The sequence below is a fragment of the Apteryx mantelli genome, chromosome 7, assembly GCF_036417845.1.
Source record: "Apteryx mantelli isolate bAptMan1 chromosome 7, bAptMan1.hap1, whole genome shotgun sequence".
Classification (NCBI taxonomy): domain Eukaryota; kingdom Metazoa; phylum Chordata; class Aves; order Apterygiformes; family Apterygidae; genus Apteryx; species Apteryx mantelli.
In genome coordinates, this window is record NC_089984.1 from 29,017,641 (window position 1) to 29,029,182 (window position 11,542).

Below are 11,542 nucleotides of genomic sequence, written 5' to 3' on the forward strand. Positions count from 1 at the left end.
CTCCGTTCCCAAAGTGGCACCTTCTCTATCAGTGCGGTGCACGTCCCAGTGAAACGGGCTAGCTGCAGTGAAGTTAGATTTGCATGCGCAGTCCTGGGCTGTCTTCTTGCCTGAACGGATATCCCAGCAAAACGCTCCTGGGCAGGTCTGCTACTGGCAGCACGCTGCAAACCTACACGTACAAACCCACAAGTTAGCGATGGGTCCCCTCAGCAGGGGCCAAGCCTTTATTGCTGGCGATGGTGCAGGCAATAAAAGAGCACTTAAATGTGCTGCCACCTCCCTGGCTTCAGACAACCTTTGGCTTGGGCCCCAGATAAGGAGGTTGGGACTCCTCACTAGGGTCGCTACTCGTGTGCTGGCGACCCAGGTTAGACAGAGCTTGTGCTGTGGGAAGCAGTGAAAGGTGAGGGAGAAATCTGCCCAGTGGAAATGTGGGGTACTGCTGTCTCAGGAAGACATCACATGTAGGAACAAAAACAAGTAAGAAGAAAGGCGCAAATTCAATTTTGTAACCATCTGTCAGTCATCAGCCAAAGGTATTATTTACCATATCACACTGAAACTGTGCTTCTAAACCCCCACTACAAACCTCTAAATGCAAGCAACAACCCGATCCTCCAGGGAGCCCCAGCCATGCAGAACCGCATGCAGACTATGCCATCTCAGGTGAAGCTACAAACAAGACCTCACAGAAGGTTAAGGAGAAACATGCTTTATTGTGAGGAACTTGGCTTAATTCCAATATATTGCCTTTGTTAAATGATTTATAGTAATGAGAGAGAGATTATCTTCCCCGTCTTCTCACCAGGACAGGATTGTTCCCTGCAGCAAACTTTGGATTACAAAGGTAAAATGAGGCAAGCCAAGACTGAGTGTTTGTCCTACGCCCATTCCAGGGGAGGCTCTTACAGAAATGTGTGTATTGCATCCCGCACAAAAATAAAACATGACAAGATAGATTTTTACATCTGGAATTAAAAAAGGAAAATAGAATTATAGAGGTGTCTGTGATTGATCACAGGCCAAAGAAAGAACACTGCAGTTTGGAAAGTCTATCCAAGTCTATTGGAAGAGACCCAAAATTAACCTTTGGCAAGGCATTCAGTGGTTGATACTCATCAAAAGTCACTCCCAAAATTCAGTCATTCCAAACAAAGCTTAGAGGCAGGGTATGGACGCTCTGGATATGACTGAACATCCAGCATCCTGCAAGAGATGAGAGTGGCAGAAGAAAGGCAGTCAAGTGAGAACAGCACAGAGTGATCCACAGGTAGTGGGAAGGGAAAAAAATGTGAATTACAGCATTGTGCAGTAGTCTGCAAACCCATATGGAGTGTGCATAGGATGGATAGAGAGCAGCAATGATGTCCCTACCCCAGAGAGTTTTATTGTGAAGAGCAATAGCAGCTCTACTAGCGATAGATAGACTATCAACCTGAAAGCAAAGGACATATCCATTAAATTTAGGATGGACTTTAGTGCACAAGGCAACGTGTTGTCAGTAATTGTAATATCAGTGTGAATAGAAAGCAACAAATTTGGAAGGTGGACAGAAATAAGCTGGGATTTACAGCCAAGCATTTATCCCCATTAAAGGAATAGCAGAACTGGAGGCTAGGATAAATAGACTAGAAAATATCCTTGTAATAACAGGAAGGGAACATACAGCAGGGTGAACGCTAGGTCAATTTATAACCGCTTCTAAGGGTTAAGGAAACATTTACCGGAATAAAGATGGAAGAGCACAGCTATTTGCAGCAAACACTTCTTGAGATAGTTCTTTTGTCTTTAAGCAGAGGCTAAATGTGAATAGTGCTGTATCTTCAAGTCTCAAACGTGTTTCAAAATAAAACAACAAAAAAATCGAGAATGAAGATATTGTAGGAAGAAAATAGCAAAGCCCTTCATTTACACACATATGCCCTCAAAAGACAAATAAATATGTACGAAAATATCAAGTTGAGAGCTGCTGAGGAATACAACACTGAATATTTTCCCACTCTGGATGTGTCCATGGAGTTCTGCTAGTGTCCCTAGAAAAACAGAGCAGGGATCACAGGACACCTTTCCCTTAGGCTTTTGCTGGTGCTGCATCCAGCACACAAGACAATACAGCGGAAGCAGACTCAGTAGAATTTGGTGGGCTTGGCTCCAGTGCAGCTGCCCCTTGCACATATAACCGTACCTCCCCCTGCGCGACATTTCCCTGGGCACTGCAGAGCTGGCTGCAAGTGACAGCCAAGCCCCGTTCTGCTTGCCCCCGCTCAAGAGGAGAGCGTCGGCGGGGTACCGCATCTTCTGCCTTTCCTCTGCGCCACTGCTGATGGTCAGGAAATTTGCAGGAACTTAATCAACTTTGGCCTGATTTGATCAAATCTGCAATGGTGGAAATCTCAGTGGAGCTCCAAAGCTCCTAGCAGGGCAATCAGCAGACAGCACGGTCTCGCAGGCATCAGGGAGCTGGGCCAAAAGTGGGAATTCTCCGGGTCAGAAGTAGGAGATGAGAAAAGGTTAACTCAGCCAAGCCTACAGGGGCTCAGAGGAAGGCCAGGTGCATCCAAGGAGAGAGGGAAGGGGAACAGGGACAGTTGCACCTAATTAGCTTTCTACACCAGCAGCCTGAAAATGATGCCCAAAGATGCAGCAAGCAAAGAGTTTGAGAACTTAAAACTGTGCATTTGTGCTTCCTCTCACAGCAGCATTCAAAACTACCCTTGATGTTAGCCATTCTCCTTGTGCCCACAGTCCCTGCGAAGGAGCGGAGGGAGGTGCTGGAGGCTCGGGGACAAATGACTGATCGTGATGGCACTTGCCCAAGAACTTTAAAGCAATTCATGTTTGAAATGACTGAATTGTTTGTTGTGGTGTGTGACTTACTGCTTGAGCTGGCCTTGGTAACCAAGAAATGAAAGATGGCAAACGCAGTGCCAGTTTCTGGAGAGAGATCCAGGAAATCTGGGAAATCAGAGGCTAGTAAAGCCTATTACCATAGCCGTTAACTTGACAAGAATTGTAATGTGGGTACAAGAAGTTGAATGTCTTTACGTGCAGAAGGCTGATCTTAACTGATAACAACCATAAAATGTTCCTTGCTGTCGCCAAAGATGGGCAGGGGGGAGCGACTGGAAAATATCTTTCCCCTTCTCTAAGCTGACATAATTTTTTCTTCAGTTACAAATGTACATTCAGCAAACTAAAAAAAGGAGCTGGTGGATGAAGACATTTTCATGGAGCAAAGCCCAGAGTAGACACTGAACATGTGAATTTTATTTTAAAAAAAGCAGCAACAACAACAACAGAAAAACCCAAGCCAGTGTAAGATCTTGTCTCATTTCAGTGAGAAGATGATTGCCAGAGCAACGGCTCAAGATGGGAAGCCACAGAAAATAATTCAGGCTACTAGCACAGTATTTGTCCAGGCTCCAGAAAAAAGGAGGAGTCCTGGGATTTTGTTTAAACTACCAGAGACTCTCTCTGCATTGAAATATGTCTGAAGTATATAGGTATATACTATCTACCACCTGATTAGGACAGTGGAATGAAAAATAGTAAGAGGACTTAGAGAGGTCGTCAGGGGAGAAAACATAATAAGGGGAGATATTAATTACCTCCATACAGACTGGGTAAATGCCATGTCAAAGAATGATGCAAAGACTTTATTTTTAGCCATGATAAATGAATAGTTCTTAGAACGACCACTCAGAGAAGCCAAGTGGAGAATGAACTCTTGATTTCGTCATGAATAGTGCATAGGAGGGAGTTTGAAATGTAACAGTGAACAGTCACTTTGTCATAATGAACACAATGTGCTCAAATTCCATGTTACTGCAGGAGAGGAAAAAGCAACAAAAAATACACTGCAGGGTAATGTAAATTCAAAAGGGAGATGAGTATATTCCCCTTCAAAAGGGAATAAGTGTAAAATTGCAGAGGGTAATTAAGAAGAATTTAAAAGTGGCTGACAAAAGGACAAAATGCTTGCAACTGACATCAAGACTTCAAAGACCCTGTATTTAAAGCTTGAAATATGCCATCAGTCAAAATATGCTTTAAAAAAAAAAAAACTCCAAATATGGAACGGTTAAACAGCTGAGTAAAGAAAGCATTTAGAAATAAAAAGACATCCTTCAAAAAGTGTAAGTTATGTCCAAAGAAGAAAAATAGAAACCCCCAAATTTTGGCAAGTTCAAAAAAAAAAAAAAGAAAAAAAAAGATGGATTTAGGCCAGGCAAAATAGTTTTTTAACGGCAGCTTGCCAAAAACAAAGATTACCAATAAAAACTTCTCAGCGCAGTAGCAGAAGGCGTGCAGGGAATCAGGGGCCAAACAGTGAGCTTTAAGGGAAGAAGAGTCAAGAAAAATGTCCTTTACTAGAGGATCCTGTAGCTGAACACAGCTGTGCACATCTGACCATTTTTTGCTAGGCATGGCGTGTCTCCCAATCCCTTACAGACAGCTGCGGTTTAATAGGAATGGGTATATGCATAATTTCTAATGAAGTTTGGGTTCAGCCTTGTAATTGCCCACCCCCTTTATCTGCCTTCCAGCAGGCTGAAGAAAATGCTGCTGAAATAATCAGGTTGCGACTGACGGGTTCAGACTGCTGGACACCACTGCTATGACATGTTTTCTTTAAACTTACAGACGTTTTGTTGCTAGATGATTCTAAAGGAGTAGCTACGTGATGCTCTGAAGTGGTGTTGGCTGCTGGCTCCCCTTTCCTTGGTTGCGTCGGCACTCGGGAGATGCTGGCCTGCTCTGACCTGTTCCTTTTGCCCACTGCCATTAATAGCGTTGCCTTCTCCGCGTCCACCTCCACTAGCAGCCAAGACTCCGACTTATTGATTCTCCTTCAATGGCAGCTACAATTCACAACCAGATACGTCCTGTGTGTCTCTTCGTTCAGGTGACATAGCAGGGAGCAGTCACGGACACTAGTGAAAACAGACCAGAGTGGGGTCCGGTTGTCCAGTAGCCTGACTTCGAACCCTCAGATATTTCCCCAAATATAGTTTTTCCTGGTTCCTCATGCATTGTGCCATGCACTTCACTTGGGGTTAGGACCTTCATCACACATTCGGTGTGCTTTTTTTTTGCTGGTCATGTACTTTGCCTATAGGCTGGGTGCTGCCAGGCCTCGGAGCTGCATGTTCATGCCGCACATCCTGAGATGCTATGGACAGACATTGCCAGGTCTGCACACCCTCACTGCACAACACCTTAAGGGTCCTGCACGCACTTCACTAGACCTTTGATGGACCATCGAAATCCTGCTCCGTGGTCTTATCAGGCCATTTGAGTCATGCTGTCAGGCATACCAGCTCTCAAGGCTAGAGCTGTTAAACTTCCTTTTTTTAAAGCCAGCACACAAAAGATATTCGGGAATCCCTTTGCCCCCAGGTACTTAAAGGAGAGCTTCTTTATTTAGGGACAAGCTCCAACTGTCTCTAGGTAACAGAGCAAGCAGATTTTCTGCTGCTCCTCCACATACTTCCTGTCTCTAAAAATAAGCTGTTTAAAGATGCAGTTACCAATACTCATTAGTTCACCTGGGAAAGGAACTTGTGCACAAGACTGATGGGACACCATTTCACAACCTTGTAACTCACCCACAAACTAAGCTGTCCAGCCCCACTCCATTTTCCTTGCTTAGTGTTTTCACATGGATTGTGGGTCTCCCTTGAATTATGTCAGGAGGCGTTAAGTCTGTTTGTCCTAGCAGTTCTTAGCTCCCAAGGCTCTCAGGTGAAACTACAAACACCACATCTTTTATCTCCCTCATTCATTCCTGGGACAAGTTCTTCTAAGATTTTGTGATGATTTTTAGCCACCGCTTTTGTATGCTTCTCCCCAAATCGTGCTGTTTGCTGGGGTCACAGTAGTCACCTGGCACATGACCGAGATGAGCAAAAGGAGGGTGAATCCCAGCACATAGCGGGAGGCTCGACAGCGGAGGGGGGCTTGGGAGCACCTGGTCAGAGGTGAGTGGGAAGCAGGGAAGCACGGCTAGTAAACTTGTGTAAGGACATGAAAGGGGGTGACGTGGATAAGGTATGTCCCATGTAGGTGTGAGAGGGTGGTAAAAAGGACCCTGCACAGGTATTCTTGGGGCTGACTACAGACACACCACCTGCAGCCTTGAGTATAAACTCTATTACCTCTAAGACTGCGAGAAGAGAAAAAAAAAAAGTAAAAAACATGCATTTATAGGAGACCTTAATTTCCCAGTGAATGCCAGGCAATAAACAGCACCATAATAGCAGGGCTCAGGTATCCTTGGACAAGACAGAAGCTAGATTCCCTTACCAAATCATTGGTGAGCAAGCAAAGCCCAGCATTTCAGACATGGTTTTAGCAAGTGGTGAGGCTGCTCTGTCAGGCCGCAGGCCTGCATGGAGGAGCGGACACCCAACAGGAGTTACATGGCGCCTGCAAAGTAAGTGGTGGGGGAAGAGGAGAAACAAGCCAGGTGTGGGCAAAACACCAATGCTTTACTCTGGTTCAGCAAGCGTGGTTAGGGGAACACAAGGAGCGACGAGGTACCTAATGAAATGAAGACGGTAATAGAAATTGCGTCTGAGGTAGAAGCAAAACTTCAACTAGGGGGTGAGGGAGTTGGGGTAGAGCTGGCAGGTGAAACTGCAAGTCTGGTAGCTCGGACTCTTCATAAATCTGTAATTTCAGAAAGGAAGTATGCTATCACCACAGAGCAGCAAACGTGCTGTTTTTTTCTACACAAAGAGGAAATGTACCAAAATGGTCACGCCAACAATAAGCCATTTCACTTTGACACTATGCAAACGATTTCCAGAAAAAAGGCTTGGAGCCAGCTGGAAAGTGAGAAAGACTATAGTGTCAGATAAGTCTAATACGACCTTGCCTAAGCACCTAATCTCTATTTATATAAGGAAACCAGTTTCTTAGACTAAGGAACTGGATTCAGAGTTAAGGATGATACACTACTTCCCTGAAGGAACTGCTGCCAAAGATGAAGATGAATCCCAAGGTCAGCAAGGAGATCATTAAAAGGAGAGACTACAACAAGCTGTGTTAAAAATGAGTGACCAGATTGCAGGAAGGTTACTAGCCACCTATCCTGGGAATGAGTGCAGGTGAGTAAATCCATTAGTGATTTCAGAAAAGCCAAGTGTGAGTTCCCAAAATGTGGAGGCAGCACAGAGTTGGGAGGGATTGCGAGTGTGGAGGAGGAGTAGTTCCTCCTAGAGGAAGGAGGAGGGGACCCTGCCAAGCAGGGGACAGAAATAGGGAATTTAATGGGAGAAAGGGCAAACTCGGACACTTGGGGACCAAGAACAAGAATGTTTGCTGTCAACCTAGAAACAGATTCACTGAAGGAGTAAAAAGACCTGGCTGCACTGGGGGATGAATGTGAAACAGCAGAGCGATGCTTCTGTGAAAAAAGAATGGCATGATTCTAGGATGCCTCAGACAAGTTATTTTTAGCAGTGACAGAAGCATTATTGCCATTGCGCAAGGCATTGTGAGATTTCTTCCAGAATGCCATTGTAGCGCTGCAGCCAGGAAGGATGAATTGCCACTGCAGAGACACACACTTTGGATGATGAGAGGAACAAGTGCTAGCTGATGGAGACCTATTAAAAGAATTTGGATTGTTTGTCCTGGCCAGAGGTTGAGAGGGAACAAGTGTACTCGTGAAGAACTTCTGAAACTAAGAAAATATTAAGTAAGAAATTACTAAGAAAAAGCTTCAAATCATGGGATAATGGCACAAGGCCACAAATAAGTTTAGATGGGAAACTAGAGGGTTTCTAGCCCTTCCAGGAGTAAAGCTGTAGACCAGACTTCCAAGCGGGGTAGTAGAGCAGAAAAAAACAAGTAATTTTAGGAGAGGGTTTGATAAAACTTCCTCCATAAGCTTCTGAATGGAAGAGCCCCAAGAGATGGGCAGTGCGGGCTGGATACAAGCCCTTGGCTGGCCAGAGAGTCAGCAGAGCTAAGGCGGTTTGGAGGAGGCACTGCTTCAATCCCAGCCTTTGAGGTTTCTGATGGCCACTGCGAAGATCAAGAAATAACAATTTCCCCCTTAATTTGGCTGTTAAAGCTAACAGAGTGTTCCTTCATCCGAAGCACTAAAGACAAGCTCTGGGACTCATGTACTAGTGCTCCCACTGTTATACGCCCAGCGGCCTGCTCACACATCAGGCTTAATGCTATTGCCAGATTAGGGTCAGGAAGGAATTTTTCTGGATGGGCAGAAAAATCGCAGTTCCATTTTTTTGGGGAGTGGGGTGTGTGTGTGTGTGTGTGTGTGTGCGCACTTTTCCAAGTTCAGGTCTATTTTCTAGATCATGTATCATTTTATTTAACGCATTCTCTGATCTCACGGGACTGCAGAGCCCTGAGGGTCCCTTAATCTCCCCCGCTTACTCCCTATGACGTTACAGCTGCAGTTTTGTTTTTCCACTGTACATCTGCTAAGAGGAGCCAGGAAGCAGAACTGTGGGGTGAGGGGAGTAGGTACAAAAAATTCGTTACATCTTTATCCACAGCTACAGGCTACTCGGCCATGGGGAGACCTTGGAGGACCATCCCAGCACGAACACGGGTACGCATGCTCTCTGCAAAACCAGCTGTAAAAAGGGACAGAGGAATGAACCCAGGCTCCCAGATGTGCAAGCACAGGTTCAAAGCACATTTAACCCTGGGCTGACCTCCAGGCAGGGATTTGAGACACGAGGGGCATAAGAGAGCAGAGAAGATGCTGGAGCAGCAGGGTGAGGGACCCCCCCAGCCTGCAGGCTCTGGGCACACACTGGGAGGTGAGCATTGCCCCCAGCTCTCAAGGACACCTCTGTGCCTGTGTTTCCAGTGAGGAAAGAGGGGCAGGGTGCAATAGCCCTTCCCAGCACCCCGCTCCCACGGCCCCTCGCTGCAGGCAGGCTGGAGCTGTGCGGGGAGCCCAGGCTGGGGAGGGACAGCCACAACACAGCGGCCCTGAGCCGAGTCGGGGCCGCCGAGCTCGAGGGTGACAGAGCCAGCCTGAATCTGGAGGCCTGCTGGTCCCAAGGAAGGGAATGGCTGCAAACACTGAGGAGTGCTGTGCACCCGGGTTCATGCCTGGGTCTGCTCCCACGCTGCCAGATTTTGGGATGAGCACGTTGAACATCTTAAGTTGGATCTGGAAAAACACACCTACCTTGTGCTGATGTTGGTGGCCAGCACTTAGCAGCACCCAGCCCCAAGGTCCCAGAATAATAACTTTTCTTAAGGATAACAGGCTCTGCTGATGCTGGGGAAACATTTGCCTCCGCAAGGTGATGGGAGCAAGGGCTGTGCGGCCTCTGGTCCTGGATAGAGGCTGTTGCAGTCAGACCCTCCTCCTGGGCCTCTGCAGATAGCATTTGTACACGGGGTCCAAACCAGCTCATGCACAGAGAAACATCCCTGAGTTGCCATTGCATAGACACAGGTGAAGCACCCTTGATTCATGAGAACCCCAGACACCACCAGGTCGCCCTATTACTACAATTCCCCTGTGCATTGCCCTGTGTCCCCAAGCAGAGGACAGTCAGGACATGCCATTGCATTAGCCACTTGAAACTCTCCTCCAGCAGAAGGCCTGGGGCAGCAGGGCTGGGTGCAGACAGGGCTAGGGGTGACCATGGAAGGATCAAGTCTGCAGCAAGAATGGGAAGGGAAAGGGCGAGAGCCCCTCAAAGAGAAAAACAGAGCAGAAATCCCAGCTCTGCTTAGTGATCTCTCAGAAAGCAGCTCCTGTGTAGTCCCAGGCCAGGCAGGGCTGCTGCAGCCCAGGGCAGAGCTGCTCATGCGGGCAGCGAAGGACGCTGAAGGATGCTGTGATGTGTAGGAGGAGGGTGGGCTGCCCTACATGCACCAGGTTGGCATCTTGGGAGAAGCAGGTTTGCTTCCAAGAGATGCCCCCAGGGGCCGGGGTCCCTGCAAAGCCCCAGCTCTGCCCTCGCCTGTGGCACGGCTCTGGCAGTGAACGTCCCCGCTGGCACTGATGATGCCAGCTCATCCAGGGCGACGGCTCCGCTCAGGATGCCAGCAGGCACCCAAACCTGGGTGCAGGCTGCTGGTGCACGAACTCCCCCGGCTCCGCGGGATTTGCACCCCAGCCTCCTCCAAAGAGGACCTGAGAGCAGAGGGAGGTATCATGGGCCAGTGACGTGGCTGCCAGCAGGACTTACCTGTTGGTGCATGTTGAGGAAAGCCAAGGCACAGCCCTGCCTTGGGAGGTCCCAGTCCAAACTCCCAAACTGGGCCGTCTGCAGGGTGGTCCAGCTTGCACAGGGGCCGCTGGCCCCTGGCCCTCTCCAGAAGCCTCACCAGCATCCGCACCTTCATGGAGCCGGCTGCACACCACTTCCCAGCTTCTGCCGCCTCTTTGCAGCGGAGCCTTTGCCAGCAGCTGGGCAACAGGAAAACACCTTTCTGCAACACTCACACCCTCCCCGACAGACTTTAAATCAATAACCCCAGAACACAGGGCCAGGTTATTGCTAACGGAAACCATTAAACTGTAACACAGGCAGATAAAACCAGCCTCTAACACTTGAAAGATTTATAGGGCACAACAGCAGGGTGTTAATTCCTTTGGCAACACAAATGCTTTCACACTCCCGGCCTTTCCTCACCCACAGGAGTGAGGAAAGGGGGCTGCGTGCAGCCCGGGCTGAGGAGCACAAGGACACAGCTGTGGGCACGCTGCAGCCAGCAACACATGTGCACGGGCTGCCGCTGTGCTCACAGGGCAGCCAAGGACACGTCTCAGGTCCAGAAGGTAACACATCCCCAGGGGCCCTGTCTGGAGGGGACGTTCCCCAGCATGGGATGCACCATGCTCACCTTTGGCTTCCCCTAGACAGTCCCAGCTCCTACCCGCCTCCACAGCCACAGCAGCAGCTAACGGAAAGGCTGTGAAGAAACTTTCAGATGGGCTAATGCAGCCTAGCTTGTGGGCGCATGAACCCTTCTTCAGACCTGAACCTGCTTAGAGCTTGCAGGCGTTTTCGCAGCTGGTTGAACAGCAGCTCTCCCTGCAGCGCTCTTGCTTGTGTCTGCACACCAGTCAGCACGGCATTCATCCCCAGCTGCCTGCAGCATGAGATAGGGGCTGTGAACGTGCCAGAGGCAAGGGGCTTGCCAGAGCCCCGGAAAGGGCCGCTCACATCCTCACCCATGTCCCTGCCCCACTCACACCGCATGGGTGGGCACCGAAAGGCAGAGAGGTGCCCTGGCCCTCACCCCGCGCTGCCCCGTCCCGCCGCAGCCGCCTCGCCAACCCCTGCTCGCCCCCCACGAGCAGCACGAAGGGGAGCACGGGGCCGGCATGCAGCCTGCGGCTGGGCCCGCAGAGCTCCTCCCTGAGCCAGCGCGGGCAGGACGGGACGAGGCGACGTCTCCGAGAAGAGCTGCGCTACTGATTAACAGCCCCCCGCCCGCCTCCCCCCAGCAGCCCGCTCAGACCTTCGCATCCAGCCACCTCCTCGGACCCTCCCCGGGGCAAAGTCCGGCACCGGGCAGCACAGGGCAG